This window comes from Theropithecus gelada, chromosome 1 (assembly GCF_003255815.1).
Source record: "Theropithecus gelada isolate Dixy chromosome 1, Tgel_1.0, whole genome shotgun sequence".
Classification (NCBI taxonomy): domain Eukaryota; kingdom Metazoa; phylum Chordata; class Mammalia; order Primates; family Cercopithecidae; genus Theropithecus; species Theropithecus gelada.
This window is the reverse complement of record NC_037668.1, coordinates 206147145-206157783: the sequence shown is the minus strand read 5'-3', so window position 1 is coordinate 206157783 and position 10639 is coordinate 206147145. Positions and strand designations below refer to the sequence as shown.

Sequence of the window (10639 nt, the reverse complement as noted above, 5' to 3'; positions counted from 1 at the left end):
CACATTTCTCACATTTCTAAGCATGTTATTATTTCTTGCTTACACAAAAATTGCAAATAAAAGCAATCATTTGGAATCTGAGAGTAGATGACATATACTAGACTCGGATAAAAGCTTAACCAAAATAGAAAAGCAATCTGGCATTGCTGACAATATTGTCACAAAAATATTACATCTTATGAAGAGAATTTCTCAGAATTCAATAACAACATGTTTAACAGCTAAATGGAGTCATTTGCATATTGTGGCAAAGTAAAAATACAATAATCTCATTTTTTGCTGTCTAATAGGATTTCCTAGGGCTGGATGGCTGGGAAGCATAGTCCAATCCTTGCAGTCTGCCCTTTGCTTTTTGTTCATTGTTTTCTTCCCTCTGGGCTTTTTCTTCTCCACCAGTTCTTTTTCTCCCTTTCTGCTCTACCTTTATTTTCATTCTTCTTCTTTTTTATTTGTTTTCTGTTTTTTGTATTTTTAAGAGACAAAGAGTCTCACTCTGTCACCCAGGCTGGGCTGGAGTACAGTGGTGCAATAACAGCTCACTGCAACCTACCCTCCCGGGTTCAACAATTCTCTTGCCTCAGCCTCCCAGGTAGCTGGGACTACAGGCACACACCACCATGCCCAGCTAAATTATTATATTTTAGTAGAGATGGGGTTTCACCATGTTCCCCAGGTTGGTCTGGAACTCCTGAGCTCAGGCAATCTACTCGCCTTGGCCTCCCAAAGTGCTAGGATTACAGGCGTGAGCCACCAGGCCCGGCCTTCATTATTCTTTTTTATCCTGTACTCCCTTAATTTATTCCTTTCCGTTATTTTCTTATTCACTAAAAGAGATTCCAACTGACTGCCATTAACCTATTCCTAAGTATTAGCAGAGGAAATCAATGATCATTTCTCATCATTTTCCTTGTCAGAACTTCTTTTTTTTTTTTTTCTGAGATGGAGTCTCGCTCTGTTGTCCAGGATGCAGGGCAGTGTCACAATCTCAACCCACTGCAACCTCCAACTCCCGGGTTCAAGTGATTCTCCTCCCTCAGCCTCCTGAGTAGCTGGGACTAAAGGCGTGTGCCATAACGCTTGGCTAATTTTTGTAGTTTTAGTAGAGATGGGCTTTCACTGTGTTAGCCAGGATGGTCTTGATCTCCTGACCTCATGATCCTCCTGCCTTGGCCTCCTATAGTGCTGGGATTGTTACACCTTCTTTTACCTGCAAGTCTGCCATTATTATTGTTGTCATTATTATTGTTATTTCCCTGGTTATCTCTTTCTAGGCCAAGTCAAGAGAATAGGTGGACTGGGCCATTTCCTAGGAGGTACAGAAACATCCCACCAAATTCCAGAAAAAAGAGGATAGTACAATTACTGGAGTTTTGTGTGTGTTCGTGTGTGTGTCTGTGTGCACACATATGAACTTTGATTATTATTTCCTCTTATTTTGCCTGCATTATTTGGATAAATGCTTTAAATCATCAGGACCAGAATGGCATGGTGGTTGAGAGACAGGGCTCTGACATTAGCTTATCTGGGTTCAACTTCATGCTTTCGCATATATTAGTTTGAGCCCATAAAACTGACTAGATTTTTCTGCTCTTCAGTTTCCTTATCTATGAAGTCAGAATAATTACAGAACAGAATTTACAGTACTACTGGGAAGATTCAATAAGATAATGAACTGAAAACATTAACACATTGCCTTGTACATAGTGGACATGGCAAAGGTGACTCTCATTCCACAAACCTACGTGTTTGGGAAGCAGCACATTTCTTTATTTGTGAATAAATTAGCCTCTCATTAGTTTGTAATTCCATCTCACATACTCTATTTGGGACATAAAGTCCCTCAGGGTCTTTTTAAGGTTCTGAGCCCACATGATGAGCCAATGTGCTGATGGTGGCCCCTGGTCATTACAATCTGCTTAGCCAAGTACCTGCTGGTGGAGTCATTGTCTCTCCCACCCTCAGCTCTCAAGGTCAGATTCCTTTTTGAATATAGAATCTTGGGAGAAGTTGGCAACCACTGTCCCTATGATCCCATTTTTGCCAATTCTTTTTTTTTTTTTGAGGCGGAGTCTCGCTCTGTCGCCCAGGCTGGAGTGCAGTGGCCCGATCTCGGCTCACTGCAAGCTCCGCCTCCCGGGTTCCCGCCATTTTGCCAATTCTTTCTATGAGGCGTCACCCCCGGGAGGGCAGGAGATAGGCATACCATTGTTCTGTCATCCACATGCCTCACTCCTCTCTAGTCTTAGGAAATGTCTCTCTCTTTTTTATTAAAATCAGGATCAAGCACCTCTCTGCCTCCTGCTTCTTCCAAGTCCTGGTTCTCTTCTATTGCTCTGCCAATGCTCTTTTCTCCTCTGAGCTTAGCCTATTGAAAACAAGATGGAGACATCTTGCAAGCACAGTGAGCCCTCCAGCCTGCCACAGACCACCCATGAAGCAATAAAGCATAGAGTTTTCTTCCTTTTTAAGTAGCTGGGGAGGGCAGAAAGACCCCAGTAGTAGTAGTACAGAAGAAAGAAAAAGAGAAAATACATGGGGAAACCCCAGAAATTAATTTCTAAATGTTATCCAGCTACATAAGTGTTATTCAGATATTAGGTGTTTTTTTTTGTTTTTTGTTTTTAAACACCTTGCTGAAACTGTACTTGGCCTGATTAGTACTTTTCTCTTGGCATTTATTACATACCTTCAATCTTAGTTCATTTTCTGTTGCTATAACATGATGCCTGAGACTGGGTAATTTATAAAGAAAGAGGTTCATTTGGCTCTTGATTCTGGAGGCTGGGAAGTGCAAGATCAGACAGCTGCATCTGGTCCACTTCTGGTGAGGGTCTTGTATACCATCACAACATAGCAAAGAAGCAAAACAGGAAGTGTACATGCAAAAAGGACAAAACATGAGGCATGATCTTGCTTTATAAAAACATGCTCTCTGGAGAACTAACCTGATTTTGTGAGAAAGACATTAATTCATCTTGCTGGCCTAATCACCTCTTGAAGGCCCCATCTCCCAACGTGGTTACCTTGGCAATTTTTTTGGCAATCAATTTTAACATAAGTTTTGGAGGGGACAAACCACATTCAAACCATAACACTTTCCTTCTTAGAACATCATCTTCTTTGCTATGACTCAGCCATCTTCTAGTTACCTCCTATAACCCTGGGTGCTACTTCTGTTTATTTCATGGAATCTTCTACAATCTGTGTCATAGTGTTTGTGGGGTTCCAGATTCTGCTCTGGGCTCTCTTCTCTTCTCACCCTACCCATTTCCCTGGGAAATTGTACCTACTTCTGTTATTGATCTTTTGATAACTTCCATATCTGTTCTTCAGCTCTGTGGTACATTGCAAAGCCTGTCCAGAAATATTTATTGCTCCTCCCGTCAAGAGGTGGAGTTGATTTCTCCAACCATTGAATCTGGCTGCCTTTGGGACTTGCTATGGAGAACAAAATGCAGAAGTGATGCTGTGCCAGTCTTAAGCTTGTACCTCAAGATGTTTTGCACACATATGCTTTTGATCTTGGAACCCCTTATCCTAGCCCAGTGAACAAACTGGGCTGAGCTGATGATCAAAGACACCTCCTTCACCCTTTCTGTCTACAAGGCCCTCTGAAAACAGCTGGTCCTCTGGTGATCTATCAGTTAACTGGTAGGTTAATAAACTAGCTTAGCCCAGATTAGCCAGCCTGGTCCAGATCCACAGAAACATCTAGATGACTTGAAGTTATGAGCAATAATAAAACATGCTGTTTTTAAGACACTAACTTCTGGGGTGGCTTGTCACACAACAAATGTTGATTCATACAAGCTCAAACATATCTTCTGAGCTCCCTGTCTTACAAGGCCAGGGGTCCCTGAACATCTCCATCCACACGTCCTAAATTCAACGTGCCCAAACCTGACTTCAACATTCTTCTTCATCCCCAGTCCATACCTACTTCCAAGAAGAGCTGATTCTTCTTTTGTCTTTTTTTTTTTATCTTGGCAAACAAAATGTCTTCTACTCAGAAAAGTGGGCAGCATCCCCACCCCCAATTCCTTTCCCCCTGTATTCAACCCATCACTAAGAGCAGTCAATCCCACTTTTGAATAGCTCTCCTACTTATCTACTTCTCTCTACCTCCACTAATTTTTTGTGGTATAGAATATTATCTCCTCTAGCCTGGTTTTCTCAAGCCTCCAAAGTCATTTTATGACCTGCATGCTTGCCTTAACTTCCATTTTTTATTTCACAGGATACTTTCAAAATGTAATTTTAACCATGTGAATCACCTGAAGAAATTCCTATAATGGCTCAAATTCTGTCATAATGTCCATGAGCTTCTGCTGGACTCACAGCCTTGACTTTAATCCTCATATAATTGGGAAGCATTAACAATTCTTGAACGGGAACATGTTAGTACCAGGGCTCTGCTTCAAGAGAACTGGTCTGGGAGTTGTACTGAGCATGGCCTATGGGGAAACTTGGGATGTAAGAAGAGAAATTAAGAAGGCCTTTCATGCATCCAATGAGAAAAGATGGATCTCAAACAAGACTGGTGGTAATGGGAACTTTCAGTGTTTTTTGAAGGAAAGTTTTAGGAGGATGAGATGGATACCAAGAAGAACTTCAGGAGTATGTTATTCAGGCTTTGTTCTGACTAGATGTCAAGGGAGGGAAAGGGAAAAGTAAAAACTGCCCGTGATCTCAAGCTTGGCTCACAGATATGAGTGAAAGCACTGTTTGAATAATAAAGTATGGAGGAGAAGGAAGTTTATGGAGCAAAGAAATGGTCACAAGACAACTAGGGGACACGATGCTGGAAAGGTGGTTTGGGGTCAGCCCTTTTGTGCTTGCGTGGCAGCTAGTAGCTCAAGCGCACTGCTCAGCTTTTTCCTTCTGCATCTCTGTATACACCATTTCTTCTACGCAGCTTCCTGATCTATTTATTAAAACCATACTTCCAAGATCTTTCTCATGTGTCTCTCTTCTGGCTGCTTATTTACATGACGAACGTTGATTGCGTGATCACTATATGTCAGCTCTAGGGCTGCTGTGGTAAACTGAGCTCTCCCAACGACCCCTCCATCTCTCTCCGTAAGTATCACTTATAACCCCGTATTATGAAACTCAGTCCTGTGTGATATTCAGCTCTACAGCCAATGATAGTAGATCAGAATTACAAGTTTGGCAAACATTCCCAGTACACTAGATCTTAAGTTCATCTTTGTATTTCTCAGAGCACGCAGTAAATCTACAATAAATATTTGATGAATTAATGAATCATGCTATAAAATATTAAAATAGATCTGCAATGATAACATTTTATTAAAATGATTATGCTATTTTCAATGTTAAGACCTAGAGATAAAGTAGAATGGAGAGTCTCTGAAGTTCATTAGCAAGTGAAAAGAACCAGTCAAAATTTCATTAGAGGAAACAGACAGGCATAGCTGACATAGATCACCTTGCCCTGATTTTCCTTGTGAAAGTTCATTGATATTTTGTGGTAGTGATTTGTTGTAGTGAGAGGTTTAACTTTCCTGACCCCAATAGTTACATGTGATGTGATTTGAGGGGTGCACCCTGATGCCCCCGCCTCCTTATCTACCCACTGGCAGATGTTTGAGATTTCACTGTCTCCAAAGACTCCATCCTCTCAGTGTAAGGCTTTGATCCGTGCTAAATGACAATATGCGCAGGCGGGGCCACACTGTGAGAATGAAGGGAAAGGCTGGGAAGAAAGCATTTGAGTTCATCATGAAATTCAGCACGCAGTCTCTGGGAGTTGAAGTGAGTCTTTTTGTAGGTGGCTGAGATGCTTGGAGGAGAGACGGGTGATAGAAGATGAAATGTCTTGATAAAAGAAAAAGAAATTGCAAAAATTGTCACTCAACTCTCCTATTTCTTCTTGTTTTTCTATGCCCATCTCTCATTCTTCCTTTCCCCGGATCTTTCTTATGAAAATAATATATAATCAGGCCTTGTAGTTGTCATTTTTATTTTTATTTTTATTTTTTTGAGACAGAGTCTCACTCTGTCACCAGGCTGGAGAGGAGTGATGTGATCTCGGCTCACTGCAACCTCCGATTTCCAGGTTCAAGTGATTCTCCTGCCTCAGTCTCCCAAGTAGCTGGGATTACAGGTGCACACCACCACACTCAGCTAATTTTTGTATTTTTAGTAGAGACAGAGTTTCACCATGTTGGCCAGGATGGTTTCCATCTCCTGACCTCGTGATCCACTCATCTCGGCCTCCCAAAGTGCTGGGATTACAGGCGTGAGCCACCATGCCCGGCCACAGTTATCATTATTAGAGACTGGCTATTGTATAAATAAGGACTCACAAAAATATATTCATCTAGGTCTTATTTTTTGCATTTGTTTTGTTAATATAGATGTTAAAAAATTGACAAAGGCTTGTTACTGTGGCCCATTCCCCAAATAGTGAAGTGGTTTTATCATAAAGAACATTTTATCATAATTGTATTCCTTGTATCAACCAATTTTAGCAAAGCTCATAGTGTTATGTGCCTCCCTAGTGAATGAAAAACACATGCTCCATAAAATTCAGTCTTTGAAGAATATCTGATTACACTAAGGGTGTTATTTACATATGACTTAAGAAAGTAATAACTCTTTAGAATGTGGGCAGAATGAGAGCAGGAATTTCTGTTTTTGCCCTTTTTGTATCTTCTGTGTTTAGAACAGTTCCTGGTAGATTGAAAGTATTCAAATGAATATTTTTTAAATGAATGAATGAATGATATAGCTTTTATGGGGTAGCCTCATGAAAAATACTCTGTGTTGTGTGCACCAATGCAGAAGTCAGAGCTCTGGTGTTAAATCTCACTTCTGCTACTTACTCCACTATGGGCCCTGGCATGAGGCCCTTGGTCTCTCTAAAATTCACTATATTCATTTAGCGAATGACTCTTGTGTTAGATCATAAACTCTGTGAAGCTAGAGACTGGACCTGATTTGTTTCCCGCTGATTTGTTCCCTGCCTATCACTGCCTAGCATAACAGCTGGAATATAGAAAGGGAGAAAGTAAATCATCTGTTGAGAGAATTAGTAATGTTTTATGAGGACTAAATGAGAATAGCTAAATGTAAGTGTTTTAAAACCCTATGATGAATTCAGATGAAGAGGGAGGATCTTATATTAAACTACCTTTCTTGTAGACAACAATGATAAGTGTTGGAAAAACCTTTTAAAATAGTTATTGGAAGGCATTAGAGAGCAAACAAAAGCAGTCAAAAGCTGGAGGGGATGTCATCTTTGAAAGGAGGAATTGCAGGTGAGGAGGAGGAGAAGGGGAAACAGCCCCAGAGGACGCCACACGCTAAGAGGAGACCAGTGTGGCAGGAGAGGAGAGGGAAGCTGAGATATGAGGCTGTGTAGGCCAACCGGAGTTTCCTAATCTTTATCCTAGGTGCCAAGGAAAGCCACCAAGAAGTTTAAGCAGCTGCGGATGGCAGTAGAGGGGGTTCCTGTTTTGAAAGGATCTCCTGGCTGCAGCTTGGAAAAGTGGTCTGATGCAGGGTTCGTTGAGCCAGCTGATTGAGCAGCCTATGCAATGGGATGCATCTTGCCTTCCTTATCTACTGCTGCATGACACATTACCGTACAATAAAACTCACTACTCTCTCACAGTGTCCATAGAAGTCTGAGCACAGCATAGCTGGGTTCTCTACTTGGGTCTCTCCAGGCTGAAGTCAACGTGTTGGCCAAGCTGTATTCTCATCTGGAGCTCGGGTCATCTTCTAAGCTTATTCAGGTTGTTGGGAGAGTTCAGTTCCTTGTAGTTGTAGGACTGAGGTCCCTGCTTTCTTGCTGACTGTTGGCCAGGACGTGCTCTCAGCTCCTAGAGGCCACCCTCAGCTCCCAGCCACATAGCCCTCTCAAAACATGACAGCTGACTTTTTCAAAGTTAGCTGGAGAATCTTTCCCTACTCTGCTAGGAAAGAATCTTAGAGAAGGTGATGTATTTTTCTAGGTCTAGCCCAAGGGGAGGGGAGTCCACAGAGGGTGAACAGCAGGGTGTGGAAAGCCTGAGAACCACCCTAGAATCTGTCTGTCATCATTTCAACATGGTATACGTTTAACTATTTCAGGGGCCCAGATCTGCCTTAGGGGTGAGACCACTGATAATGACACCCCTTGGTACTCTGTTCTTTTCAGTAAGCCCTTTGGATGGAGTCCTGTACAGGTTACCTGCAGCCAAGCAGATGTCCCTCTTTCTTAGTGGTACATTTCCTTGTAGAGTAATGAGCTATGACCACATGGGTGAGTTTTGTTGGGGGAAAGGCAGCATTCGTGACAATAGTTTACTTTATACAATTGGCTCCTTATCACTTTGGCAAAATTTAACCTTTAGTTTGCAAAGAAGCCACTCTAGCTGAACATAAGCGAATTAAAATACTTACTTTTCAATTTTTGTATACGGATAAAGTTCTAAAAAATACAATCCTGTGCCAAAAATTGCGGTAATTGAAAAAGTTACAATAATTGGCTTCTGTTTTTATAATGTAATTTCAACTGGATTTCCTTTAGCCAGCCTAAGTATGCTTTGGCTTCCTTAAACTCAGATTGCGCCGTGTTTTCTCCCAAAGAGATGTCCCTGCTGCAGGCTTCCTGGCGTTCTATTTGATTAAGACACTTTTAGGGTTGCTCTTCCTTTGGCTTTTACGGACGTCAGAGCAATTAAAAGAAAATTGACTGACTTACCTTCCACCGCATCTTTCTTTGACTTGTTTGCTTCTATTTTCCATTCCATTTATTATTGATAGAGCGCTTATTTTCATAGCTTCTGCATATTTTACAAAACCACATAAACAGCCTTTCCTCCTGGAAGAGGGGAGGGTGCCGGTTGCCATTAAACCAGTGGCCACTCACTTCCCAGCCGGTTATGCATCCCCCATGTCCTTTGGGACTTGGTCCGAGAGGGAGCCAGGAGTAGTGTGAGGGGGAGGAATCAGAGGAACAGAAGGAGGTGACACAGGCGAGGGAAGAGCTGCCAGCCAAGCCTGGGCATGGAAGGGGATTGGATGGGAGAGGGGGGTCTCCTTTAGTCATTCAAGCAGAGCACCCCAAAAACCCTGACAGTGGCGCAATGTTCAAGGTGACAACTATCCCTTGGTTAGCTGCAGGGGATTAACTCCAATCTCCTGGGAACTCTCAATTTGTAAGGATTTGTTTTTTGTTTTGTTTTTTTTTTGTTTTTTTTTTTAGCAGAAGAAGGGCCTGGCAACAGGCCTTCCTTTGACATAGGAGAACTGGAAATGTTTCTTTTTTCCTCCAAGTGGTAAGGAACAAAGGGGAACATCATCATTAACTATACACTACCTAGACATGCCCAAACCATGTATGTTTGTGAATTTTCAGTAATGTCTGTTGCCCTCCCCACTCCCCACTCATCCCATTGCTGTCTTCCAAACACATAACGCGGCCCGAAACGCTTGAAAGACAAAGCTGCAGTGGTGTATGTTGACCCTGGCCCTTGATGCCTCCACAGAGTTCTCCGAAGTAAACATGTGAGCTGAGAAGCTCTTTTCCATGGGCTATAAATCTCTGTAAGTGCTGCTGGTTCCAGTCTCCGGTCTCTGCTGGAAGCCACAGCTGCGGGGGAGACACTTCCCAACTTTCACTGCTTGGGAAGAGTCAGAGATCCCTCCTGGAGCTGCCTCTGCCCTGTGACCCTGACAAATGCCAAAGGCACTTTCTCTAGGCAGCAACCTGCCTCCAACTTTCTCACCAATACCTGGAGACTTCCTTCCTCAGGCTGACCGCCAAGTGGCCCGCTGGACCCGCCTGGCTGCCAAGTGGGAGCAAGCACAGGATGTTATTTCTGTTCTTAGAAGACCAGGTTCACACAACACAGCCAGGAGTGTGGGAAGGGAGAGGAAGGGCCTCCTTTCTGGCATCCAGTGCTGTCCCCAGTGGGAGTACTGTTTTCCTAGTGGCAGTGAATGGATTGGTCTGAGGCCCTGGGCTCCTACCCAGTCCTCTAAAGGAGAGAAAGCAGCCCTAGGGCATTTGCCAAACCTCAGGAAAGTGCTCGGTTAGTCCACAGGGAAGTGCTGAGGCTCAGCTTGCCTCGGGCCAGATCCACCCAAATACCGCACGGCGAGCAAATCCCCAACAATCTTAAAATACAAATCCATAAATAAAGTTCTATTGGCAGCCTGCTCCATTAAAAATAAAAATCCTCTGGGAATGACTTTTCAAGGCAAATGTTGGAAAAGGAGCTTCTAAAGGAACGGAGCAGAGGGGAGAATCAGGCAGTGTCCAGCTCTAGACCTGGCTGCAGGCTTGACTCTGTGCATCTCGGATTTGTGCTGCCCGGTTTGAGGTCTTCTGGAAGCAGGAAGCAAGCTGGAAGGGTGTTGGGCTTGGGAGTCAAAGGTGGATTGTGGGAAAGTCAGTTTATTTTATTTTTTTCAACTTTTATTTTAGATTCAGGGGGTACATGTACAGGTTGTTACAAAAGTATATTGCTTGATGCTGAGATGTGAAGTACAATTGAATCCCTCACCCAGGCAGTGAGCATAATAGCAGATAGGTAGTTTTTCCACCCTTGACACCCTCCTTCTCTTCCCTCTAGGAGTCCCCAGTGTCTATTGTTGCCATCTTTATATGCACGTGTACCCAATG

At 42.9% G+C, this 10639-nt stretch overlaps 1 long non-coding RNA gene across 1 annotated transcript; it reads left to right on the top strand.

Moving 5' to 3' along the window:
* The first annotated feature begins 3253 nt into the window (after window positions 1-3253).
* Window positions 3254-4951, top strand: LOC112613828. The gene is made up of 2 exons (XR_003117013.1): window positions 3254-3651; window positions 4238-4951. It is a non-coding gene; the product is annotated as an uncharacterized LOC112613828 (long non-coding RNA).
* Window positions 4952-10639: the final 5688 nt, after the last annotated feature.